The sequence below is a fragment of the Equus przewalskii genome, chromosome 22 (assembly GCF_037783145.1).
Source record: "Equus przewalskii isolate Varuska chromosome 22, EquPr2, whole genome shotgun sequence".
Lineage (NCBI taxonomy): Eukaryota > Metazoa > Chordata > Mammalia > Perissodactyla > Equidae > Equus > Equus przewalskii.
This window is the reverse complement of record NC_091852.1, coordinates 47982394-47994591: the sequence shown is the minus strand read 5'-3', so window position 1 is coordinate 47994591 and position 12198 is coordinate 47982394. Positions and strand designations below refer to the sequence as shown.

General features: G+C 48.0%; 1 non-coding gene and 1 pseudogene across 1 annotated transcript; one reads left to right on the top strand and one right to left on the bottom strand.

The window, feature by feature from the left end:
- Window positions 1–6693: 6693 nt before the first annotated feature.
- Window positions 6694–6796, top strand: LOC139078803 (U6 spliceosomal RNA). The gene has a single exon (XR_011531917.1). It is a non-coding gene; the product is annotated as a U6 spliceosomal RNA (small nuclear RNA).
- Window positions 6797–7614: 818 nt separating this feature from the next.
- On the bottom strand, window positions 7615–11169 carry LOC103555022 (large ribosomal subunit protein uL11-like; annotated as a pseudogene).
- Window positions 11170–12198: the final 1029 nt, after the last annotated feature.

Genomic DNA, 12198 nt, shown 5'->3' with positions numbered 1-12198 from the left:
CTCCTTCCCATGGCTGCTGTACTGGCCAGGGCTCCGCGGAAAACAGACGGTTTGCCGAACATGGTGACTGAAGGGTTTAATGAAGGATTATTTACAAAGGTGCTGGCCGGGATGAGGTAACAGATGAGCAATGGCGGAGCACTCAGGGAGTAGCGATGTGGGAGGGCAGTAACTTCCCTCGTCCTGAAGGAGCAACAAACAAAGCTGTGGCTGTGGGAGAGAGACTGTCTGACAGGACTGTAGGTGGAGGAGGCGGCCACTGCCCACCTGAGGTCTGGCTGAGAGGGAGCGGGGGAATAATTGTGCTCACATCTCTCTCCTCCTGCTCTCTCCTCTCCTTCCAGTGTCCCATTACCGGAGCTGAGCTGGAAGGCGGAGCAACAAGAACTCTGCAGAGGTCAGCCTCCCGGTGCGTGGAGCAGGGTGGAGAATGGAGGAAGGCGGATCTGCAGTGGCAAATGGAGGATAACCAGCCCACGATTTGTGCTGAAGAGGAAAAGACAAAAGAAACAAGCACATTAGTAATTTTCAAAATGCTGTACTCGTCCCATTACATATCTATTACTATTATTAATATTTTTATTGAAGTATAATTGACATACATACATATCTCTATTGGACTTTTATATTGGACTCATTCTCACCTTTATAAATAGCAAAAGAGGACGTCTTTCAAACTCTAAATGTTCTGATGAAACTAATGTATATTAAGAGATTCTAATGAGAGGCAGCACAGCCTCTCCCAGAGATTGTATTAAAGTCTCTTTTGGTTGTAAGTTACAGAAACACACTAGAGCTAGCTTAAACTGAAAAAGAAAAATAAAAGAGGAGGAAAGTAGAATTATTAGGAGGCTGGGGCGTCTCCCAGGTGCAGTGGACTTCAGGAACAGACTGGCAGCCTCCATCACTTGTTCCTTCTCCCTGTGCCCCTATTTTGTTCTCCTCTCTGCTCTGTAGACCAGCTTCTTCTATATTTCCAGTCCACTCAGCAGAAAAGATGGCCGCCTGGTACTCCCAAGTTCACCACAGTGTAGTCACCAGAGAGGGACTGAACCTTATGTCTTAGTCCCTGTACCAGTCAGGGCCCAATCAGGAGATAGGAACCACACAGCAATTTGAATTGTGAAAGTTTAATGTAAAGAATTATTAACGATGGGAAATAAAATGAAATCAAAAATACTCCTGAGAACAAGATGGACTCTGTGTGGCTAACTGGGACCTCAAAACAAATGGAGCCAAGCAGCCATGACGAGAGCAGGATGTAGCCACGTACTCTGTTCTTGGGAAAACCACCGAATGCACTCTTAAGCTTTCACTCTGCCAAAGCCCCTAACAGCCACCTGGACCTAACCAACAAAACTGTGACCTGCACCAACTGATCAGGACTCAGTGGGCTTGTATCTCTTATTTGCATAAGCAGATCTGAGTGGGAACCTGCACGGAAACTTTTTCTGTAAAGGCATCCCCCTTTTCTTTGTTCTCCCCTGAGCCTACTTTCAGTTTGCTGCCGAAGGCCACATCTCCCCGGTTTGCAAACTGTATGAGGAAAAAATTTTCCTAACTTAATTCTTATACTGGATATTTTTGTTAACAACTATAACAGGGATTGGAGTAACAAGGGATCAGCCAGTAGGAAGTAAAGAGAACTCTAGAAAGCACAACAATAGCGGCTCCAAGGCTCAGGGCTGAGCTAGACCATCCAAGATAGAGCCCCGGGCCGCCACCCCATGGCTGAGCTCCAGACCTTGTTGGAGAGGGCACGGCTGTGGTTCACTGGATGGAAGAGAAGTCCCTATGTTGCTGCACTGTCAGAACTCGCTAGAAATCCACCCTCTAGGGTGCTTAAGATGTGTTCACTGGAGTCACCCCTCTATAAAACCACCTGTAGTGGGAGTGCCAGGGGAGGCTGCTGGCCTTCGGATGATTCTGGCCACCATGCACTGGGGGAGATGGATGCTAAAGAAGCCATCTATCCTGGCTTGCATCAGCAGGACCCTGATGTTGAAGAAGTCGCTTGCATTGCAGGAGCTGGATACTGGAGGAGTTGTCCAAGCTGTAGAAGCCAGGTGCCACACGCTACAGGGGCCTGCTGAGCAGAGCACACCAGAATCAGAAAGGAAAATCCCTCCTACAACGACTCTCCAGTGCTCTCTATTAACAAAGCATAACTTTTGTCAGCCGGCACGGGAAACATTTTAGATGGCCCACTACATTTTACGGAGCAGATAATGAAGGTTGAATTTGGAGCTGAGAGGCAATCCATTGACAACTAGCACCATCCCAAGTCCATGTGCCCAGAGAAGGAACGATGATTGGTCCAGCTCGTGCCACCCCTGGATTGGTCAGTCACCTGTGCTCAGAATGGAACTGCGTTAATAAGAAAGTGGTGAGCATGGAAAAGCAAGTGCAAGAGAGCAAACTGGTCACCAGGTAGCCTCCGCTCTCCAAGGGAGAGACACAAGCATTTCAGTTGCTAGAGACGTTGTCTCTCCTCTAGATCAGAGACACTTCAGCACTGAGCAGCCTGCTGATTTTTCTTCCCTTCTACCCCAATACCAGCTGGAGGACAGATCTTGGGCAGTGGATGCTCATAGTCTGCTGTCTGGAAAGGGATGTCATGCAGTGTGAGCTACTACGTTGGCTGTGATGGCTACCCTAGCCTTGAGAGGAAATCCATCACCATGAGTCTACTCTTATCTGTGCACTAAGAAAAGCCAGTTTCTGATACTGAGAAGCTAAGCATCAGGTTTTGGCCTCAAGGGACTCAATCAGGTGCTCTCCTGAAGGACCTGCACCCTAGACAACATCGCTGCTGGCACATTCCCCAAGGAAGAACCCTGCAGAACACGGAATTGGGCATGGATGAATAGTATTCTACAAATGTCTAACTAACAATCATTCTCTCGTTGCCGGACTTCCGGGCTGTGTCCAGTCTTTCGCTATTACATGTAATACACGGATGAACGTCTGTGTGATCAGGGTTCTTTTTGCTGTTTTGTTTGTCTTTGTATTTTAAGTGATTCCCTGAGGATAGATCATAAGAACTGGGAATAAATTGATGTCCTCTTTTTAGGGGGGAGAAAAACGTGAACATTTTAAAGACGCTTGAGGCCCACTGCCCCATGATTTCAGAAATGTGCCAATTTCAGTCCACTAGAGGCATCCTGACTTACACAGACTATTATAGTTTAATATATATATAGTTTATATGTGTGTGCATACATTTGAAATCTCGCTTTTTTACGTTTCTCTAGTTACTATTAGGGTTAGATATCCATGCCCACGTTTGTTGACGTCTTGCCCTCTTTTGAGAGTTCTCTATTCAGCTTCTTCACTATTGAGAAGCATTTTATTTCCATCTCTGGGGAATTTTGTGTCCCAGATTCTTCATTCTGCTCTCTTTTGGATACAAAGGGGCTCTTCCCCCACCTCCAGATCCTTTGGGGATTCTCTTCTGAACTCAAGTTCCTTGGGCAGAAGAGGACTGGGCTGGGTGGTAAAGAGCTTTGATGAGACTGGAAACAAGGGTGTGGGAGTCAAGCATGAAAAGCTAGTCGAGCTTTCATCCCGGTGGAGAATCTTCAAAGGGAAGGTGCTGGTTTCTATATAGTTTATAGTTTTCTTTCCACTCTCCATATTTTTTTTTTTTTTTAAGATTGGCACCTGAGCTAACATCTATTGCCAATCTTCTTTTTCTTTTTTTTTCCTTCTTCTCCCCAAAGCCACCTGTAGGTAGTTGTATATTCTAGTTTCAGGTCCTTCTAGTTGTGCTATGTGGGAGGCCGCCTCAGCATGGCTTGATGAGCAGTGCTAGGTCTGTGCCCAGGATCCGAACCCATGAAATCCTGGGCTGCCAAATTAGAACATGCAAACTTAACCACTCAGCCACGGGGCCGGCCCCTCCACTCTCCATTTTTAAACATCCCAGAGGACCTCAACTCTGGGTGTTTTTATTCTCCTTATCTGACTCAAATTGAGTCTCTAAATAAACCGTGCTCCTCTGAGAAGCCTGAGACGTATCTTTGGAGGAAATGTGTCATTTAAAGTGCTTTTCTGAAGTCACGTGATGAATTGTCAGAGCTAGAATCTCTGCGCCACCCTCTGAGCTCTGTGCCTTCTTTAGCTCAGTGGTAGGGGAAAAACTTTCTCTTCTTCCTCCCCCAACTCCTTTCCTTTTTTTAGACTGACACAGAGAGCATGGCTTACCATGAGAAACTTACACACAGGTGGTTAGTAGGTGACAAGCATAAGACAATTGCGTGTCTAAATAAGCGTGGCATGCGTGGGAGTGCAGGAGGTGACAGCAATTCATTCATGCGAGCAGCGGAGCCTAGTGATGATAATCAAGGGAGCTTTGGGGAGGAGGGACTGCTGGTGGTCACCTTAAATGATGGACAGGGTTTGGAGATATAGTAAAGGAGTCAGCTAAGTTTCTATCAATTTCCATTCTTCTCTCACTGGTACCATCAAGAATCCTGGTTCTCCATGTTGCTGCCAGAGATAGTCACCTGTCCTTCCATCATCCATCTATCCATCCATCCATCCACCTATCTATGCATACATTCATCTGACATTTCATTCATTCATTCTTCCAACGATCCCTCCGTATTTCCATCCATTCTTACACTATCTACCAAGGCCCTCCTCTGTGCAGCATGTGGAAGGCACAAATATTAATAAGACAAGATTCTAGCTTTCAAGAGCACACAGACTAGTGGTTATCTGGAAAACTTAAAAAACAAAAAGGCAATAATACAGTGCAATAAGTGTACCCTATAGAAGTTTGTTTAAAATACACCTGTACAAGTGTCCCTTTTCCCCAAAAGGCCCCATCTGACCACCCAATCTAAAATAGGTCCTTGTTATTCTTTTTCATAATATTCTTTTCCTTTAGATCATTTATCACAATTTCTTATTATATACTGACTAGTATGTTTATTTGCTTAATATCTGTCTCCTCTAGTTGACTGGAGGCTCCATGGGGCTTTGTCCTATGTCTGCGTTGCTTGTCATTGATTGCTCAACCCCTGGCCTATTTCTGGCACGTGGCAGGCCTGCAGGAGACAGCCACTGAATGAATTAATAAATAAGCTCTGATCATACCCAGGAATGATTGTTTCTTGCACTAAACCAGTGGTATTCAAAGTGTGATCTTTGGACCAGCAGCATCAACAATTCCTGGGAACTTGCTGGAAGTGAAAATTCTTGGCCCCACCCCAGACCAGAATTTGCATCAGAAACTCTGGGAATGGAGCCCAGCAATTCTTGTTTGAACAAGCCTTCTGAGGGATTCTAACATACACTAAAGTTCAAAATTCTGTCCTAAATTGATCAATGGCCATTCTAGTCTGCCTTAAACACCTACAGGGCTGGCCTGGCGGTGTGGTGGTTTAAGTTCACGTGCTCCCCTTTCCTGGCCCAGGATTTGCAGGTCTGGAACCTCAGGCGCAGACCCCTTGTCAAGCCCTGCTATGGTGGCATGCCACATAAAATAGAGGAAGATTGGCACAGATGTTAGCTCAGCAACCATCTTCCTCAAGCAAAAAGAGTTAGCTCAGGGCCAGTCTTCCTCACCGAAAAAAAAACCACCTATAGAGTTTGGTACAGAGACAAGAGAAAGTACGTCTGAACTGGGTAATACTTCATGAGAAGGGATATTTTCAGGGACACCTGAAGCTAGATGAGCCAGGGAAGGCAATTCAAGTGGAGAACTGTATTCCCAAAGGCACATAGGCACTGATAAGCCTGGCTTTGGGGGGACATCCAAGTAATTCTGTGGGAGGGTCCTGGGGGAATGCAGAGAATGGTCTGAGATGAGGATGGGGATGTAGGCAGGGGTCTTGAATGCCTAGTTGCAAGCATGGGGGTGACAGGGCATCCCATCCCCCCTCCCTACAGCTGTCCCCACCGGCTGATCAGACTTCTGAGAGCTCGCTGCCTGCCTGCCTTCCTCCTTCCTCTTTCCCCTCCTCGTTCTTCTCACATCTCCTCCCTTCCCCTGGGGGTGAGAGAGCCCGGCTCCCAGGCCAACCTCCCCCTCCCCCGCCTGGGACCCGCTGACGTCAGCTGGTCGGGCGGGTCTGGTTTGTGGCTTTGGAGCCAGGCCTGGCCCAGCCTCCTCGGCTGTGGGGGAAAGCCCAGGATGCTGGTGTGCTCAGAGGGAGCCGCCTGGCTGCGGCTAGTCGGGGGCTCGTGGGGGCTTCCAGGGCTCAGAAGAGAGTCCATTCTGCTGGAGACCTGTTGCTCGGGGCGGGGGGAGGCGGCGATGTCAGGGCCCGGGTTTCTGGGGACCCGGCTTGCGTCACTCAGCACCCCCTCCCCTAGGAGACCTGGCTCCAGGCTGCGCCCTCTCTTCCCGACCACACCGGTGACTCACAGCACGACTGGTCTCCAGGGTCCACAACTCATTTGTGCCTGGAATTGAGGGAGAGTGATGACAGCCTTAACCACAATAGGTGCTATTTACCAAGCACTTCATGCACTGGCACATTGAGTCACCTACGCCTTGGAGTTCTCAACTTTATGCAACCCAATACCCCTTTCTTATCATAAATATTTTTCAACACCACCTTTAGCATTCATAAATAATATAACCAACCTACATCACAGTTTCATAATATTAAACCATACAATGCCACGATATAAAGGGAGAAATTAAAAGAACTTTAAAATACAAGACCATATATTTCCCGCTTGCTTGGGCAGCACGTATACTAAAATTGGAATGATACAGAGAAGATTAGCAGAGCCCCCACACATGGACAACACACAAATTCATCAGGTGTTTTCATATTAAAGAAAAAAAGTCTATATTTCAGTGTGGAAATGCTTGGACAGATCCCCATCAGAAGATAGAATGGAGCAGTCATCTGCTCGCACCTAAGACAGCTTCCTGGTGAAGGCACAACAGCTACGTATACAGACGTGTTACGTTATTGGCACAAACACCACCAGTACTATTGCCATTCACTTATGAGTCTCTGCAGCCATGAACCCTCGGCTCAAGTTCCAAATAAATGAGAGTCCAATCTTCCCTTGATTGATGTTATGCACCCCTGCGTTGTGGTTGCCCCTCCAGATCCATTCCACCACCTTCTCCACCCTGCTCTTGGCCTGGGAGCCTGGAACCCACCAACCATACTCATGCCCTCGGGTTTCCTATTGGGTTTGGCCAATGAGACCCCCGGCAGGAGATGAAGTGAGGGAGGAAAGGGAGTTTGGGGTATTTATTTTTCCGCCTATCTCCCTGGCTCTTATCCCTCAACCTAAAATCATTGCTGCTTTCACGGTGGCTATAGTGGGGTGAGTGAGGGCCCCCCAAAATGTGTGTCCACATCCGAATTCCTGGAATCTGACCGGATTTGGAGAAAGGGTCTTTGCAGATGTAATTAAGCATCTTGAGATGAGATTATCCTAGATGATCTGGGTGGGCCCTAAATCCAGTGACAAGCATCTTCATTAGAGCTGGAAGAGACGACACAGAGAAGAGGAGATGGCCATGTAAAGGAGGCAGAGATTGGAGTGACGCAGCCGCAAGCCAAGGTGCACTGGGAGCCACCAGACGCTGAATGAGGCAGGGAAGTGTTCTCCCCTACGGCTTTTGGAGGGACTGTGGCCTTACCAACATCTTGATTTCGGACTTATGGCTCCAGAATTGTGAGAATAAATTTCTGTTGCTGTTTTTTTTTTTGGTTGTCAAGTGATCCTTCATTGAAGTATTTTCCTCTGAGGCTCTTAACTAGCTGGGCATTTCCACGGCACCACTGCTGATGTCATCTATGATGTCATGAGGGTGGTGACCATCAACGTGGCAGCCCACAGACGGGGCAGTCCCCAGGATCTCTTTAAAGGTTTCAGAGAGTTCTCTGGCCAATGACTGGTGCAGCATGTGTTGGGCAATGTTGACAATCTCATCAAAGATGACAATTCCACTGCACTTCATTTTTTTCTGCTTCTTACTGTCTCTCGGTGGCTCCTTGAGGGCTTTGATGATCAGGGCAGAGGTAGAAGGTACCACCTCAGTCTGAGCCTGTCGGTTCTAGATGGTCAGTTTCACTGTAATCCTCAGACCTTCCAATCACCTACTGCCTTGGCGATGTCATCATCAGCCTTTTTTGGAGACAGACCCAGGGGGCCAATCTAGGGGGCCAGGGCACACATGGCACCGACTTCCCCACGGTGCACCTCAGGTACACGACTTTGATCTCATTGGGGTTGAATTTAGGTGGCATGGTCGGGGCGATGCTGTCGGATGAACCCGGATTGGGGACGACTGAAGAAAGTTGCACCTTGGCCGCCTCTGAGCTGAAAGCCAAAAGCAAATTTCTGTTGTTTTAAGCCACAGAAGTAATGGTCATTTGCTATGGCAGCTCCAGGAAAGGGACACCGTCTGCAACACTCTGCCCACTCTGCAACACTCTCTCATTTCCTGGGCTGGTGATCTCGCCTCCCCTCACACCTTGGGTGTTATGGTAGGGACAGCTGTGCTGCTTCCAGCCCTGGGGGCTACCCTACCCTGGCTGTCTTCCCCACACCTGTCCATACCTTTATAATTAGTCATTTTGTGAATTGACTCTCCCTGAATTATCCTGACTTGAGTGTGTTGATTCCTGTGGCTCTGGTGTGTGTTGGGAGCCGACTCTTGTCCCAATGGATGTCCTTTGTTTGGTCTGTCCCAAATCTCTTTTCCAGGAATCAACCCTTCCACAGCAAAACCACAAGGATGCGGCGGGACCTGCCGTGTTTCTACAATATGACCCTGGCTCCTGTCACTCGATTGGTCCAGGGACAGGCACCTGACCCATATTTGGACAATAATTTTCTCCTTGGGAATTTTGAAGAGATAGAGATGAGAGAAAAAGAGCTGTCTTAACTCCTCTCCAGCTGATTGGTCCAATAACATACAACGCTTGGGTGCTCTTGGCAGCCATGTTTCCCTCACTGTGCAGAAGCCAAAAGCAGAAGAAGCTGGTCGGATGAGAGAGAAAGAAAGATGAGGAGACTCCCGGTGGCATCTGAATTTCTGGTTCCACTCCATTCCTGAGGCCAGGCTATAATCTAGTTCCTGGTCTCTGAGACATGTCCCTGTAGTGTTGTAATTAAGTTTCCCTTTCTTGCTTAAACTAGTTTAGGTAGATTTTTTGTTATTTACAACCCAAAGAGCTAAGGAATAGTATGAACTTTCTTACCAGATGCATTTGTTCATTCAAGAAATATTTTTGGAGCAACTGCTATGTTCCAGGTATGTGCAAGGTGCTGGAAATTCAATGATGATCAGGATAGATGTGGTATCTATCCTCAGGGACTTTGTACTAGATGGGTAAAAGGCCAGGGCAGGGCAGACATGGAACAAATGTTTGATATATACGAAGATAGAACAGATTTATGAGAACATAGAACAAGGTTATGAGAACTGACAAGCTGAAGACTGAAGGACTGGCCAGGAAGTGGTGGAAGGAGGTAGGAATTAGGCCGTGGAGGAGGGAGAGCATCCCAGGCAAGAGAAGAGTGTGCGCGATGATAACGCCATCGTGAAGCCAGCATCCTCTGGAGAGAAAGCAACACTTCAGGTGAGTCTGGCCAGCTGAGGGTCCTGGTGTCTCACCTCATCCCACTCCGGGCCCTCAGCTAATGCACTGGTGAGAAGACTCTTTCCCTTCTTCCAGAAGCAGCCCACCAGGGCCCGCTCCCTCCTGTATTGCTTGTTGAGGTATTGCATGGGGAGAAACACAAACCTCTTCCAAGAAGGCCTTGGCGCACTGAACATGATTCGTATATCCATTCTTTCCTTTCCTTCATGACCCTTTGGGCAGAGAATGCCAGCTTTCATCCTAATAGCCATATCCCCCAACTTCCTTACTCCTACGTCAGGGGCAGCAGTGTGCCTGGCTAATTAAACCACGTTTCCCTGTCTTCCCTGAAGATGGGCATGGCTAGCGAGAAGTCAGTGGAAGTGATTGGGTGGAGTTTTGAGAAAGCTATTTAAAGAGATTAACAAGCACCGTCTGCTCTTTCCCCTTATTCCTCCTTGTTCGTCCCTGGGACGTGAACTGGATAGGTGGAGCTCCAGCAGTAATTTTTCATCCATGAGGTGATCTTAAGGATTGAAGTCACATGCTAAGGATGGCAGAGCAGAAGACAGAAGGCGCCCAGCTTCTAGGATCTTGCAAAGTCCCCATATCAGCCTGGTCTGCCTGAAGACAGTTTACCATGTGAGAGGAAAACAAGCCCTTATTTTGTTTAGTCCACTGCTGTTTTGGCTCTCTTACTAGCGGCTGAACACGATTCCTCATTGGCATGACTCTAAAAGCCCTCTCCTAATACAGTCCTCTCCACCAAACAGCTCCGAGTCTTCATTCAATCATTTGGTCACTCACCCACTGATAACGATCCCGTATTCTAGAGTCAGATGAGAGTATGTATAAGGGTGTTGTAAATACCAACGCGTTAAACACGTATTAGACTGTGTTCTTCTTATTTTTATTAATATTATGATTTATTGTTATTCAAGTGTCACAATTAAGGAGCTTTTCGTATGTGCTATGCAATTTGCCAGAGGGAAACTCCTGTTAAGTGGTGTGAACTATTGAAACCCAGTGATATTTGATATTAAAAATAAAAGAAGCAAGAAGTGACCTAGTGCAAGGGTTTCCAAACTTTAGCATGCACAGAGAAAAACTTGGGGATCTTATGAAAATACAGGTTCAGTCTCAGAGGGTCCCGGGTGAGGCCTGAGAGTCTGCATTTCTCACAAGCTCCTAGGTGATGCTGCTTGCCCTGGACCCTTGAATAGCAGCGACCTAGGAGATCTTTCCAGGTGCTGGGGAAAGAAATGATGAGAGAGGAGAAAGGGAAGCTGAAAGCAGAGAGGAGAGAATTTCTGAAAATGGGAAACGAAGTTATTTAGCAGCTCTACCCTCAAGCAGGTTAGTAACTTAATTAATAAAAGCCAGGGCCTGTGCATACATTATTTATTTGATTCTTAAAACTTTATATAAGAAGAATTATCATCTTTATTCTACAGTTGAGAAAATAAGTGGAAGCTCAGAGAAGTTAAGGGACGTACCCAAAGTCACACAGCAGGTCAGCGGCAGGGTTAGGATTAGGACCTAGGTGTTTCAGAGGCCAGAGCTGTAGTTCTTTCGAGGCTCCCTGCTGAAATTCCAGGGGGAAGCTTCGTCGTTTTGCCGAATTATTCCTCCTCACCCCAGAAATGCTGGTCAGGAGAGGAGGACTAGGCTGCCCGGGGAACCAGGCCCACCTGTGTTGAATCTGTTTGGCTCCGCTCTCATCTGTCCAAAAGGCTTTCTGTGGCTGCGAGCTTTGTTTTCAGACACTGGGGCCCCAGGACTGGGAAGTGGGAGGGGTGCTGATGGGATGTTTACAAGTTCTATCGGACAGTTTCCACTTTGTAAACTCAGTCTCCTGTCTGCAGGTTGCGTGTTCCAGAGCAGCCTGGGCTGCTGGCCTCCTGGGAGGTGGGAGGCGTTCCTGCTCCGGCTCTGACCTGGGACCTGCACCCTCTCCCTGGATGCCTGAGGCCTTCCAGGGACCCCTAAAACCTGACAGTTTGGGCCAGCAATTGGCAAACTGGCAAGTGCCGGGTCCCAGTGAGGCCCCTGGTTTCCTCCCCAAATAGGAAGTAAATGGGCATTTTGTGTCCCCACTCAGGCAGAGCCTCTGGATGGCCTCCCCCCACCGGTGCTTCCCCGACTCCCAGGGCTCTGGCATAAATCGGAGCCATTTCCTTCTCCGGTTTCCCACCTGTGACTAGCCTTTGTCTAATTTCACCACTGTGGGGACCAGGGGAGGGTTCCTTGGACAATAAATCTTTCATCGGGAAGGTGGTTTTATCATTTGAAAGGATGATGTTAAAGAAAGAGAGGACATAAGTGACTAATGTGCTCAGGGGATGGTGAAAAGGAAGAGCTCAGGGTGACCAGAAAGGGGTCAGGCTGGGATGGCAGAGCAGGGCTGAGGAGGAGCGGGTGGAGAGAATCAGGGAGGCACATCAGGAATGCCAGTCCGACACCTGACTGCAGAAAAGGGGCAAAGAGCTTCCTGGTTAGAAGAGAAACCAGGACCCGTGGTGTGGCTCCCTCTCCTCTCCAGAGCACAGGCTGTGGTCTGCTTGGACGTCAGCTCCCGGATGCACCCAGGTTATTGGACACGTTGCTTTCAGATCTGGGCCAGCTGGGG